Source organism: Apium graveolens, chromosome 7 (genome assembly GCF_009905375.1).
Source record: "Apium graveolens cultivar Ventura chromosome 7, ASM990537v1, whole genome shotgun sequence".
NCBI lineage: Eukaryota > Viridiplantae > Streptophyta > Magnoliopsida > Apiales > Apiaceae > Apium > Apium graveolens.
The window spans coordinates 203,636,272-203,649,837 of NC_133653.1; the positions used below are offsets into that span (position 1 = coordinate 203,636,272).

Here is a 13,566-nt window from a genome sequence, read left to right on the forward strand (position 1 = left end):
ATGATTTTAGAATGTAGATCTCAAAATTAGCTTTTCAGCCATATTTTCGGAATAATTTTTGAGCGAGTGGTTGATTAAATACGGATTTTACAAGATTATGCTGAAAATAGCATTTTAGCTCCATAAAATCATTTTAAAATGCAACGATCACGAAATAAATCCATCTATCACTTTTAGATAGTCTCTAAGACTATTTTGAAGATAACACAACAAATCTCAAGCCTTGACCTTACTCGAATAATTTTATAAATATGCATAGAGTTCCAATAATCCCTATTTTAAATCAAATAAATCCCTTAAACCCTTTTAAAAATTAACAGATCACGGAATCATGCATATAGACAAGAAAGCACATATATCCACACATCACAACTCGTACTTAATTATAGATTTTCCCCTTTTTCATTATTATTCCTCTTTTTATGTATATGGTCACGTTCTGCTTGATGGCCCAACGCTCAGCGTTTCAATTACGCTTCACAATCGATTATCTTTACTAACTGACACATCACTAGAACATAATTATCACTTAAACATTCCATTTCACATATCATCACATATTTCACATTTAAACACTTTAACCCCTTATAAAGAGGGGTTCCGTTCTACCTGACGGCCCGACAACACAGCTTAACCCCTAAGTTGACTCTTTAAATTGAAACGCATCTATCTAAGCTCCCAAATACTAATATACAATAAAGACAATTAACCATCACTTAATCACATAATTTATAATCACACCATAAAAATCATACTTTATTCACTTAATTACGTCACGAAATTCCCAGTCGTTACAATCTACCCCTTAAAAGGATTCTGTCCCCAGAATCTAGTCTAAGCAAATAGATGGGGATACTTTTCTTGCATTTCACATTCTAATTCCCAAGTTGATTCTTCCACTATTGGATTTCTCCACAACACTCTAACTAGAGGTACACCTTTATTTCTAAGTGTCCTCTCCTTTCGATCTAAGATTCGAACTGGTTGTTCCACATAAGATAAATCTGGTTGAATTTCCACTGGTTCCAACTTGATCACATGGCTGACATCAGCATTATACTTTTTTAGAAGAGATACATGGACTACATTGTGAAGTTGTTACATTTGCGGAGGTAGCGCTAATTCATAAGCCACATTTCCAACTTGTTGCAGTACTTCGAATGGTCCAATATACCTAGGACTCAACTTCTCTCTCTTTCCAAATCTGGTTAAACCTTTCCAAGGAGATATCTTTAACAAGACTTTATCTCCAGGCTCGAATTGCACATCTTTTCGTTCTCGATTCACATACTTCGTTTGTCGATCAACAATTAATCTTTTTCAAATCATTTCCACCTTTTCTTTCATTTGTTGAACTAGCTCTGGGCCAATTAATTTGTGCTCACCAACTTCGTCCCAATATGTAGGGGATCTACACTTTCTTCCATATAACACTTCATAAGGCGGCATGCCAATACTTGCGTGATAACTGTTGTTGTAGGAAAACTCAATCAATGGCAAATGTTCGTCCCAATTTCCTTTGAAATTTATTGCACAGGTTCGCAATATTTCCTCGATCGTCTGAATTGTTCTTTCACTTTGTCCGTCAGTCTATGGATGATATGACGTACTCATTTTCAGCTTAGTTCCCAAATGATCATGAAATTGTCACCAAAATCTCGAGTTAAACCTCAGGTCTCTATCAGATATGATAAATACTGGAACTCCATGATGCATCACAATCTCGTCCAAATACAATTTGACCATTTTTTCTAACAAAAACCTTTCGTTTATTGGCAAGAAATGCGCTGATTTCGTCAATCGATCGATTACTATCCAAATTGCATCATGATTAGACTTGGTTTTTGGTAATCCTACCACGAAATCTATCGCAATATGTTCCCATTTCCATTCTCGTATGTCCAGTGGTTGAAGCAATCCACTTGGTCTCTGATGTTCCGGTTTTACTCGTTCATACGTATAACACTTACTTATCCATTTCGCAATTTCCTTTTTTATGTTTGGCCACCAATAACTCTCTTTTAAATCCTTGTACATTTTCGTACTTCCAGGGTGAATTAAAAATCTCGAGTTACGTGCTTCATGCAAAATCTCGTATTTTAGCTCCACAATGTTAGGTATCCAGATATGTGAGTTACCACGATATATTCTTCTTGCATCCTTTTGAGCTTTGATTTCTTCTCCTGACAACTTATCCTTTTCGCGATTCATCACCTGCTCTTGACAACATCGGATCTTTTCCAAAATTTCAGGTTGAAATGACATTGCATACATTGCTTCACCTCCAAATTCTGGAGTCTGCACTTCTATTTCCATCTTTTCGAAATCCTTGATCAATTTCTCCGATGACGTTAACATATTCAATCTTTCCTTACGACTTAAAGCATCTGCTACCACATTCACCTTTCCAGGATGATAATTTATTGCACAGTCGTAATCGTTGATCAATTCTAACCATCTTCTTTGTCTCATATTCAACTCCTTCTGGGTGAAAATATACTTTAAACTCTTATAATCCGTATAGATCTCACACTTTTCCCCGTACAAATAATGCCTCCAAATCTTAAGGGCAAACACAATTGCTGCCAATTCCAAATCATGCGTGGAATACTTCTGTTCATGCGGCTTGAGTTGCCTTGATGCATATGCTATTACCATCCCGTGTTGCATTAACACACATCCAAGTCCTTTATACGAAGCATCGCTGAAAATCACAAATTCTCCTTTCTCATCTGGTAGCACCAACATTGGGGCGGTTACCAATCTCTTCTTCAATTCTTGAAAGCTTTACTCACACTTATCTGTCCACACAAGCTTCTCGTTCTTCCTTATCAACTTAGTTAATGGAACAACAATCTTAGAGAAATCTTTCACAAACCTTCTATAGTATCCGGCTAATCCCATAAAACTTCTAACCTCCGTAGGAGTCTTGGGTCTTTCCCAATTCATCACAGCTTCTATCGTGGCTAGATCTACTTTGATCCCTTCTTTATTGACTACATGACCAAGAAATTGCACTTCTTTTAGCAAAACTAACACTTCAAAAACTTGGCGTACAACCTTTCTTTTCTCAAAATTTCCAAGGAAATCCTCAAATGCTCCTTATGATCTTCTTTCTTCTTGTAATATATCAATATATCATCGATAAACACTATAACGAACTTATCCAAATATTGCTTAAACACTCTGTTCATAAGATCCATAAATGCGGCTGGCGCGTTCGTCAAACCAAATGCCATTACCAAAAACTCGTAGTGTCCATATCTCGTTCGAAATACCGTCTTAGGTATATCCTCCATTTTAATCTTTAGCTGATGATACCCAGATCTTAAATCAATCTTGGAGAAACACGAAGCTCCTTTTAGCTGATCAAACAAGTCATGGATTCGCGGTAGACGGTACTTATTCTTAATCGTCAACTTATTTAATTCGCGATAATCAATGCACAACCTCATACTTCCATCCTTCTGTTTTACAAACAACACCGGTGCACCCTACGGGGATACACTCGAGTGAATCACTCCTTTATCCAACAATTTTTGCAACTGCACTGCCAATTCCTTCATCTGGACTGGCGCCATACGATATGGAGCTTTCGATACTGGTTCCATTCCAGGAGCCAAATCAATCGTAAACTCGATCTCTCTATCTGGAGGTAGTCTAGGTAATTTATCTGGAAACACATCAGGAAAATCTCTTACTACCGGAATATCTTCACTCCTCACGGATTCTTTCTTCACGTCCTTAACATGAGCCAAATAAACTTCACATCCTTGACGTAATAATCTCCTCATCTCGATAGCCATTAGAAATTTCTTCTCTTGTCTTTTCCCTTTGAATATCACTTCATCACCATCCTTGGTTCTTAACTTCACCTTCTTACTTTTACACTCTATTTGCGCCTCGTGGTTTGACAACCAATCCATTCCTAATATAACCTCAAATTCTCCTAACTTAAAAGGAATTAAGTCAGCAGAAAAGTGCCGACCTTCTATAACCACATCACAATCGGGACAAACCTTATTAACAATGACTTTGTCTTGATTTGCTACCTCTATAATTAAATTAGGTTCCAGAGGGTACGCAACACAATTTAGTCTATCAAGAATACTTTCAGAAATAAAAGATCTAGTTGCTCTAGAATCCATCAATACTTTTACTTCTACTGAGTTAATAACAAGCATACCTGCCACCACATCCACATCTTGTATAACATCTTTCATTGTCATATTAAAGGTCCTAGATCTGGGTTGAGCTTTTGGTGCTGGGAAAGGCGGCAGTCCAGCAATCCTAAGAACATTGGCCTTTTGAACAGGCTCCTTGCAGTTTATGGCCATATGCCCCACCTTTCCATATTTGAAACAAGCAGAGTCAGGCTTCTTTTCTCCATTTGGGCACTCAGATGAGTAATGCCCTTTCTGGTTACACTTGAAACATGTCACGTCCAACTTGTTACACCTTCCTGGGTGTCTCTTCCCACAAACCTTGCACTCTTGAAATTTTGAAACTTTGAAATTCCTTGCTCTTGCTCCAAGCTTTCAAACTTCCTTTTCCTACCTTTATTTTTTCTTTTTGCAGCTTCACGCTCTCCTTCCACTATAATTGCCTTCCGCACCAAGTTGGCATAATTCTTGATCTCCAACAACGCCACTTGAGTTATAATCCATGGCCTAAGTCCCTGTTGGAACTGTTTGGCCTTCTTTGCCTCGGTATTCACATACTCAGGAACGAATTTAGACAACTCCAAAAATTTCACCTCATGTTCCGCTACCGACATATCTTCTTTCCTAAGGTCCAAACACTTCATCTCCAACTGATCTTGCATATAACTTGGCAAATACTTCTCCAGAAACATTACGGTAATCTTCTCCCACGATAAGTCCTTTCCTTCCAGCAACGCCTTCGAAGATTCCCACAAGAAGCTCGCTTCATCTTTAAGGTAATAACTCGCATACTGGGCTTTCTTCTCATCCTTAACTTCCGCTAACTCAAATGCTTTCTCCATTAACCACGACTGAGCTTTTATCGGGTCTAGAAAACCTAAGAACTCTGGGGGATGGACGGATTGAAAGTGTTTGAAGTTTCCAACTTTAGGGGCTATGGGTTGTTGCAAAAGCTGAGCAAGTCTGCTCATTATGGTGGTTTCTAGATTCACTTATGGGTCTTGGGTTTGGATTTCTTCTTCTTGGTGATCTAGTGAGTTGGTCATTTCTTACAAACCTGATTGAGCAATTATTTAGCAATACGATAGCTAGGCATATCTATGACAACATTTTATTATGAAATCTCTTTTGCGGGTTTTAAGCTTTACCCAATTTTGCACATGCAATCCTATTACTATATAGTTCTCATATTAGTGTTGTTTTCTCATGGCACAGGGTATGATTTTATGAAATTTTAAACACGGTTGTATGAAAACATGGTATTCAGAACAATTTTTATAGATTTCCAGGGTGCACAATAGGAAACAAGATATGTAATTGATTCATCAAACCAAGGGTACATAAATAAAAGTCTGATTATCACAAGTTCTGGAATAAGGTACAATAATATGACAGGGTTAAACAGAGGAAAAACTGGAAAAACATCCCCATATCTACCCCTAACTTCTAACAACTTCTACTACAAGGTTTTGAGATACAATACAATAAATGAAAAAGGGATCCCGGCATCTGACCAAGTATCCCAAAGCCTACCAGCGCTGAAAAACAACAACTACGAGCTCCACCAAAAGTCCCGCTTGACCAACACTAACATCTAATCATCAAGAATCTCTCTCAACACAACCAACATCCAGCGAATGATCTTATGTAGCCTCCGGGCCTCAGCATCAGCATCACTAGTGGATGGTCCCTCATCCAATCTCCTCCGGGAAACCTGCTCCACCAACTGTATCCTAGCTCTCCACTCTTCCATCACTACTGAAGTCCTCTGCCTAGAGTCTCGAATCAACCTATCCACCAAAGCTCCTAACTTAGGAATACGGGAGTAAACAAAGTCTCAATCCTGGGCTAACTTGCCACCAACACTGACAAGCACAATCTTAGGCATTTCAGACTCTGGCTCAGGGGCTGAGGTCTCTGACTCTGGCCTCAAGGGTGATATCTGTATAGAGATCTCACTACTCTCAGATGGATCCTCCTACGGATCTGAACTAACATACACAGGCTCCTCTGAAGAGGGTGGAATGGGGTCTACTAGGGTACCGGTCAAACTAACCTCTGAATCAGAATCACTACCACTACCGGGATCCTGAGAGAAAACATAAAATAGGAACCAAGAGACAAATTAGGGTTAAATAAAACTTCCAACCAACTCACACCCTAATTCTAGTTGTCACTTTAACTTATATACACTTTCCTTGGACTATACCTAATAGTCTAACTCAACTCTATATGAGTCGAACTCTCTCACGATATAGATATACACCCAAAATACCCTTTTACTCCTAAATTGTCTCAGGGACTAGATCCTGTAGCTCTGATACCAACTTGTGACGCCCTCAATCTCTGGGTTAGGAAATAAGGACCCACACACCTTTAAACTAAGAATTAAATAAGCATAAACCCCGATTAGCTACTAACAGGATCAAACAGGATAAAGTATGAGACAAGATTACAACTACCAACCATAGAATATAATTTACAACCCAAAATATAACCAAATTTACATAGTCTATTCCGAATTAAAACCGACAGATGACCCATTGTATCTTAACAACCTTTCGGCTAAGCACTTGCTCATTCAAAAATTGTACTACCTGCTCTGACAACCGGAAGCCCTCAACGCGATAGGGACCACCAGGTACGCTCTTACGAGCAGTGCGCCTAAGCCTGGCCATCTTCTTGCTTAACTGTCATGGTTAGATTAAAAAAAACATATGAGTATAAAACTCAGCAAGTAACTATAAAATAGGTCTACTTTATACCATTTCTGAACTCAAGGCATTCTACTTTATCATTTCTAGGTGGCAGATTTCTATATTTTGGGCTATGAAAGGGTTACGAAGAAAAGCTTTGGGCTTTCAAGGAACAATGATCAAGATAGGATGAAAGCCGACATTCATCAAAAATCATTAATAGAATCATAAATGATCTTTTAAATGGAAAGCGATGATCTTTTCATCATTGGGAATCAATTATATGATTGATAATATCAACAGAATTAAAAATCAGGGTTCAAGAGCTGTAAGCTTCACAATATCACAATCAACTCTTTTCAAAACAATATAAGCCTTTTCATTTTCAAAGAATCAATTACTGAATAGGAAATTCATTTCCTTTTTAAATAGTCATAGAACCCTTGATTGGATTACTTTAACTTTGAATTCATATTAATACGGGTGATCAGCCTGTACTGACCTGCATCCGGTCTTTAAGGTACTAATGGTATAATTTCAGCCTTAAACTGGACTAGCCCCGCTAGCCTCTTAACATGACTGGACTAGTCCCACTAGTCTCTTACGTCTCAATCCAATCCATCAGGAATTTGTTTGGAAAACCTTGTGTTGGAAAAAAAAAGGTTTAATAAATCCAATTTATCATTACCAAGAATATGAAATCATTCAGATTCTTTCAAGTCGAAACTCATTCTTAAGTTCAATTTCAAGAATTCAAAGGAAGTGAATAAACCAAAGGTAAGGAAGGTTCAATTCTAAAGATCTTGATCAAAAGATAACAAGATATGCAAGTTAGGGAATCAAAACCGTTTCAAGGATCAATAGGGTATAAGGTAAACAAAGGAGTAAAGGATCATTACCAGATGGGTTAGTAAAGGTTCTTATAGGGTTTACAACAGTTCATGGTATTTACAAGTAATCGGGATAAGAAAAGGTTACCAAAGGGTTTGAGCAATAGTCTTATCAATAACAAGTTCACAAGAACAATAATAGGGAATCTCAAGAATCAATAACAGGGGTACATTACTATAAAAGTTCAATACTCTACATGGCATGAACAATATCTTCTTTATAAAAGTTCCTGTTTCACAAAGGTTGAACTACTGCCACCTAGTATACTTTTCCCTTTCCTAGCCTGAATGCCCTCACACTCCGAATCTACCATCAAAAAACAAAACCTTAATTAGATTCCCACTTGACGTTCCCAGAACGCTTAGCATTTCCTTTATTCGTAATATCCTAAGAGTATATATATATATACTCAATTATAATCACACAACACGTCTATACCATAACTCGTATATTTCATCCATAAAGACTTCGAATCATGCCTTACGATGCAAGTACGACATATAGCATTTAATCCTTGCATTTCCAACTCTATAATTGAGTTATCATAGCAATTATATACCCTTGTAACTAGACGACTCAATCCTTCCTTTTTCAACACTTAATTCGAATCAAAACAATCAAATAAATCAAATATATTTTAGAAATTACACATGCATTCACTTAACATCAAATCAATCTCTTTTATGTCTATATTCAATTCAGACCTTACAACCAAACACAACCAAGAATCTAGCATTAAAATGCAAGCACTAAAATTGCATAAAAACTTGGGATCGAGTCACCACTATTCCTTTAATCATAAGATCCATTTAATCTTCTTTTAACCATAAGATCCATTCGGATTTTTCAAAAGAAACACACATGCATAGATAAATTTTGACATACACTTACTAGAACCAAATCGAAATTACACCTATAGTTCGTTTAAACGCATAAATCAACTTTAATCCCTTAAGATCATCAAGAACACCCGAACTTTCCAACAATCAAGACATGCATGCATCATTTGGAGTTCTTAAACCACAACTCAATCTACTTATTCAAGAATCTCTATAATCAATCAACAATAAATCATTTACATCATCAAAATTAACTTAATAAACAAGAACCACTCAGTTTTCCAGCAAAATAATACATGCAGCTCTTAATTAGATTCTTTAAATCATCAACTAATTAAATCTCTCAATTACTACTAAGAATATACATTAACAAGTCATTTTTATCAAAGAACAATCAAATTTATCATCTCAAAATCAAGGACCCATTCGGGTTTTTATGAAATCACCACATGCAATCTTTGAAAATAGGTTTTATGATTAGTAGAGTTCAGTTTACTCATCATGACTCACCACCGGTTCACCGGAGTTCATCACCGATGGCGGTGGTTCCGCGGTGGTGCCCCCATTCGGGGTTTTCCAACCTTGAACCTCCGATTTCTCTCCAAAAATCACAGCAACAAATACATGCAAGATATAATCATCACAAATCACATCATCTTAAGTTTATTAAGACAAGAACTCGGTAAAAACCGAACCCAAACACACACACATACTCGCATGCAAGTAAAAACACACACATGCAAGTGAATCAAAGCTCATATATGGAACAAGGGTGAAGTTTCATGAAGATTTCCAAAGAAATAGAGAGGAAGAGAGATCATATACCTAGAGATAGGTAGAGAGAGAGAGAGCTTCGAGTGAGAGAGAGAAAGAGAGAAAAATGAGAGAATGTGAGAGAAGAGAGAGTGAGACCGGGTGAAGAAAGAAAAAGGGGAAGGGAAGGGAGTATTTATATTGGCTTGTAAGGGTAGTATGGTCATTGTACCATGCTTTTACATTTCTTTTCTCTTTTTTCTTATTTTCAATCCAAAAACGAATTTAATCAAGAAATAGCTCTCTCGGAAAAGATGAGAATGAAACGAATAATGATTTTAGAATGTTGATCTCAAAATTAGCTTTTCAGCCATATTTTCGGAATAATTTTTAAGCGAGCGGTTGATTAAATACGGATTTTACAAGATTATGCTAAAAATAGCATTTCAGCTCCATAAAATCATTTTAAAATGCAACGATCACGAAATAAATCCATCTATCACTTTTAGAAAGTCTCTAAGACTATTTTGAAGATAACACAACAAATCTCACGCCTTGACCTTACTCGAATAATTTTATAAAAATGCATAAAGGTCCAATAATCCTTATTTTAAATCAAATAAATCCCTTAAACCCTTTTAAAAATTAACAGATCACGTAATCATGCATATAGACAAGCAAGCACATATATCCACACATCACAACTCGTACTTAATCATAGATTTTCCTTTTTTTCATTATTATTCCTCTTTTTGCGTATCGGGTCACGTTCCGCTTGACGGCCCAACGCTCAGCGTTTCAATTACGCTTCACAATCGATTATCTTTACTAACCGACACATCACTAGAACATAATTCTCACTTAAACTTTCCATTTCACATATCAAAACATATTTCACATTTAAACACTTTAACCCCTTTTTAAGACGGGTTCCATTCTACCTGACGGCCCGACAACACAGCTTAACCCCTAAGCTCACTATTTAAATTGAAACACATTGATAAGTGGCATTTTATACCACTTAGAACGTCTTATAATGGCTTGAATTGATGTCTTAAAATAAATTATTTTGTGTATTTGATACGTTTTTCTAGTGTTTGTGCATTTCAGGGTATTAATTGCATTTCGGGGGAGATTTCATCAATAATAAGCCTTGGCATGTGTTTGGCAATGCAATCGGAAAGATAGGAGCAGATAGCAGCGAAGAAACGGGAGAAAAATAGAGCAGTTTCCAGTAGGGAGCTGAGCGCCCGCTCATCTCTGCTGAGCAACCGCTCAGGAAGCTTAGGGCCCGCTCAGGAATGCTGAGCGACCGCTCAGGGACGAAAAATTAGAATAATTATTTTGGACTCCTAGTTCTGTTTAACTTCCAACTTCTGCGTTAGCTGGGTATTATGGGACTCCTATATAAGTAGTTTTCAGAGACGTTTCACACAGGTTGGATCGTAGTGTTAATCGAAGAGCGAGGAGATAAGGAAGAAGACCGTTTTAGCACACCGCAACGAAGAGGAAGCATATTTTCTTGTGATTCTTTATTTCGTTGTGACGTTGGATACTAGTTTTCTTTACTTTGAATCTATTTACTCTTGTGACATACTCTGGTTTAATATAAGTAGTTTTAGTTATTATTCTTGTGTGTTATTATCATGTTTTCATATGAACCCATGATGACGATGAGTGCTATCATGGGCTAATCGTGATCATGGGGTCATAACGGATTTATTATGGAATTCTTTAGTTATTTTTTTAATACCTTATTGTGTGATGATTGTATGATATCTAGTATAGGTTGTGCTTAATTGCCTTATGTGCGTCACGAACATATAAGATATGATGTTAATCTCTTGTAAAGCGACGATGGATCTTGAGATTTAGAACTTCCCATGCTAGCATAGGTTCGTGTATGAGTATACATGATTAGTGGGTAACTCTAACCGTTTTATTCACCCTGTGTAATCAAAAGGAATAACTTGTGCTTAAATTGTTATGTTGTCAATTTCTGTAGATATATAGGGACTCAACATAATTGATGCCTATTCAACTTCTATCTTAATTGTGGATGTTTAGTAGAATGGTATTAGTACAACGAAAGTTGGCTTTTATCAGTTTCGTGTTGTTCGATTAATATCATCACCGTTGCATGTTAAGGGTAATAATAATGACTATTGAAGGAAGTAGTAATGAAGTTGTGATCTCATGAGTGTTTTAATATTGTTAATTCAAGTGTCAATTAAATGCTTAATTCTAGTAGTTACTTGTAGTTAATAATTAGTTATTCAAATTTAAGTGTTATTGTTTTAACATTGAGAAGTAATCATACATTGGTGAGTGAGTGTAATTGAACATAATTAGTTTGAGTCTCTGTGGGAATGAACTAGAAATTATTCTACATTACTTCCGAACGCGTATACTTGCGTGTGTTATTAGTGCGTGTTTTCGCCCTAACAAGTTTTTGGCGCCGCTACCGGGGACTCGGCATTTTTGTTTAGTTTATGTACTTACCATCATTGGTCATTAGGACTCAGTGATTAAGACGTGTTACTTATTTTTTCCAGTTGTGTTTCAGGTACTTTAGCGAGCGTTTATGCAAACACGTTCTCGTACTCGCAAGAGGACTTTAGATACGGATGAGGAGACATACGAAGTTCTGATATTCCGGAGAAGATAGATTTTGAAGATTCGGATTTAGGACGTGAGCAGAAAGAGCCAGTAATCATGGGTGATCGTATTGTTCCGGCAGATCCAGCTCTTATGGACTTTTCTCGGCCTAAAATTGATGACATTCAGTCTAGCATCATGCACCCGGCTATTGAGGCTAATAACTTTGAAATTAAGCTGGGCACTATTCAGATGGTGCAGAATTCTATTTCTTTTGGAGGTGCTGCGACTGAAGACCCCAACATGCACATAAGGAATTTTGTCGAGATCTGTAGTACTTTCAAATATAATGGTGTGACTGATGAGGCTATCAAGCTGAGGATTTTCCCATTCTCACTGAGGGATAAAGCTAAGGACTGGTTACATTCTGAACCAGCTGGGTCTATCACTACTTGGCAAGATCTTGCACAAAAGTTTCTGGTGAAGTTTTATCCAATGGCGAAGACTGCGGCTACGAGGAGTGCTCTTACTCAATTTGCGCAGCAACCTACAGAATCTATGTGCGAAGCTTGGGAGCGCTACAAGGAGATGTTGAGAAAGTGTCCACATCATGGAATGCCTGATTGGATGGTGATCACTGGTTTCTATAATGGTTTGGGGGCCCAATCTCGGCCCATGCTCGATGCAACAGCTGGAGGCGCCTTGTGGGCCAAAAGCTATACGGAGGCTTATAATCTTATTGAGACTATGGCTATAAATGAGCATCAAAACCCGAATCAAAGGATGATCCTTGGGAAGGTAGCAGGTATTTTGGAAGTTGATGCAGATACAGCTATTGCAGCGCAGCTCCGAGTGTTGTCTATGAAGGTCGATTCTCTAACCACTTATGGAGTTAATCAGATAGCTATCGTCTGTGAGCTTTGTGCAGGTTCTCATGCTACGGATTAGTGTTTTCTTGTTAATGAATCTGTTCAGTATGTGAACAATTATCAGCGACCGCAACAGCTTGTACCAGCTACTTGTCATCCTAACAACACCAATCATCCAAATTTCAGCTGGAGTAATAATCAGAATGCTATTCAGCAACCATATTAGCAAGGCATAAGTAAATAGTTCAATCCACCTGGATTCCAGCAACCACAACATTATGCTCAAAGGCAATCATATCCTCAACAAGGAGGTGCAGCTCCACCCTCTAGTGCTGATTTTGAGGAACTTAAGCTGTTGTGCAAAAGTCAGGCGGTCTCTATCAAGACCTTGGAAAATCAAATCGGTCAAATAGCCAATGCAGTGCTTAATCGTCAACCTGGCACACTTCCCAGTGATACTGAAGTGCCAGGCAGGAAGGAAGCTAAAGAGCAAGTCAAGGCTATCTTAAGGTCTGGAAAAGTTGCTGATGCTGAAAAAGCAAAAGAAGGAGAAGCTGAAGTTGGTGATGAAGAAGCTAAGCAAAAGGAGAAAGCGGCGGAACCAAGGAAGACTACTGTTGAACACACTCTGCCTGAGGGTAATACATGGGAGAAACAGCTCTATCCTCCACCACATTTCCCTAAGAGATTGCAACAACAAAAGCTGGATAAGCAGTTCGGTAAGTTTCTGGAGGTGTTCAAGAAACTTCACATCAAC

The 13,566-nt window shown here is 37.7% G+C and overlaps 1 non-coding gene across 1 annotated transcript; it reads right to left on the reverse strand.

Moving 5' to 3' along the window:
• Positions 1 to 12,450: 12,450 nt before the first annotated feature.
• On the reverse strand, positions 12,451 to 12,557 carry LOC141675700 (small nucleolar RNA R71). The gene has a single exon (XR_012556340.1). It is a non-coding gene; the product is annotated as a small nucleolar RNA R71 (small nucleolar RNA).
• Between the last annotated feature and the right edge of the window lie 1,009 nt (positions 12,558 to 13,566).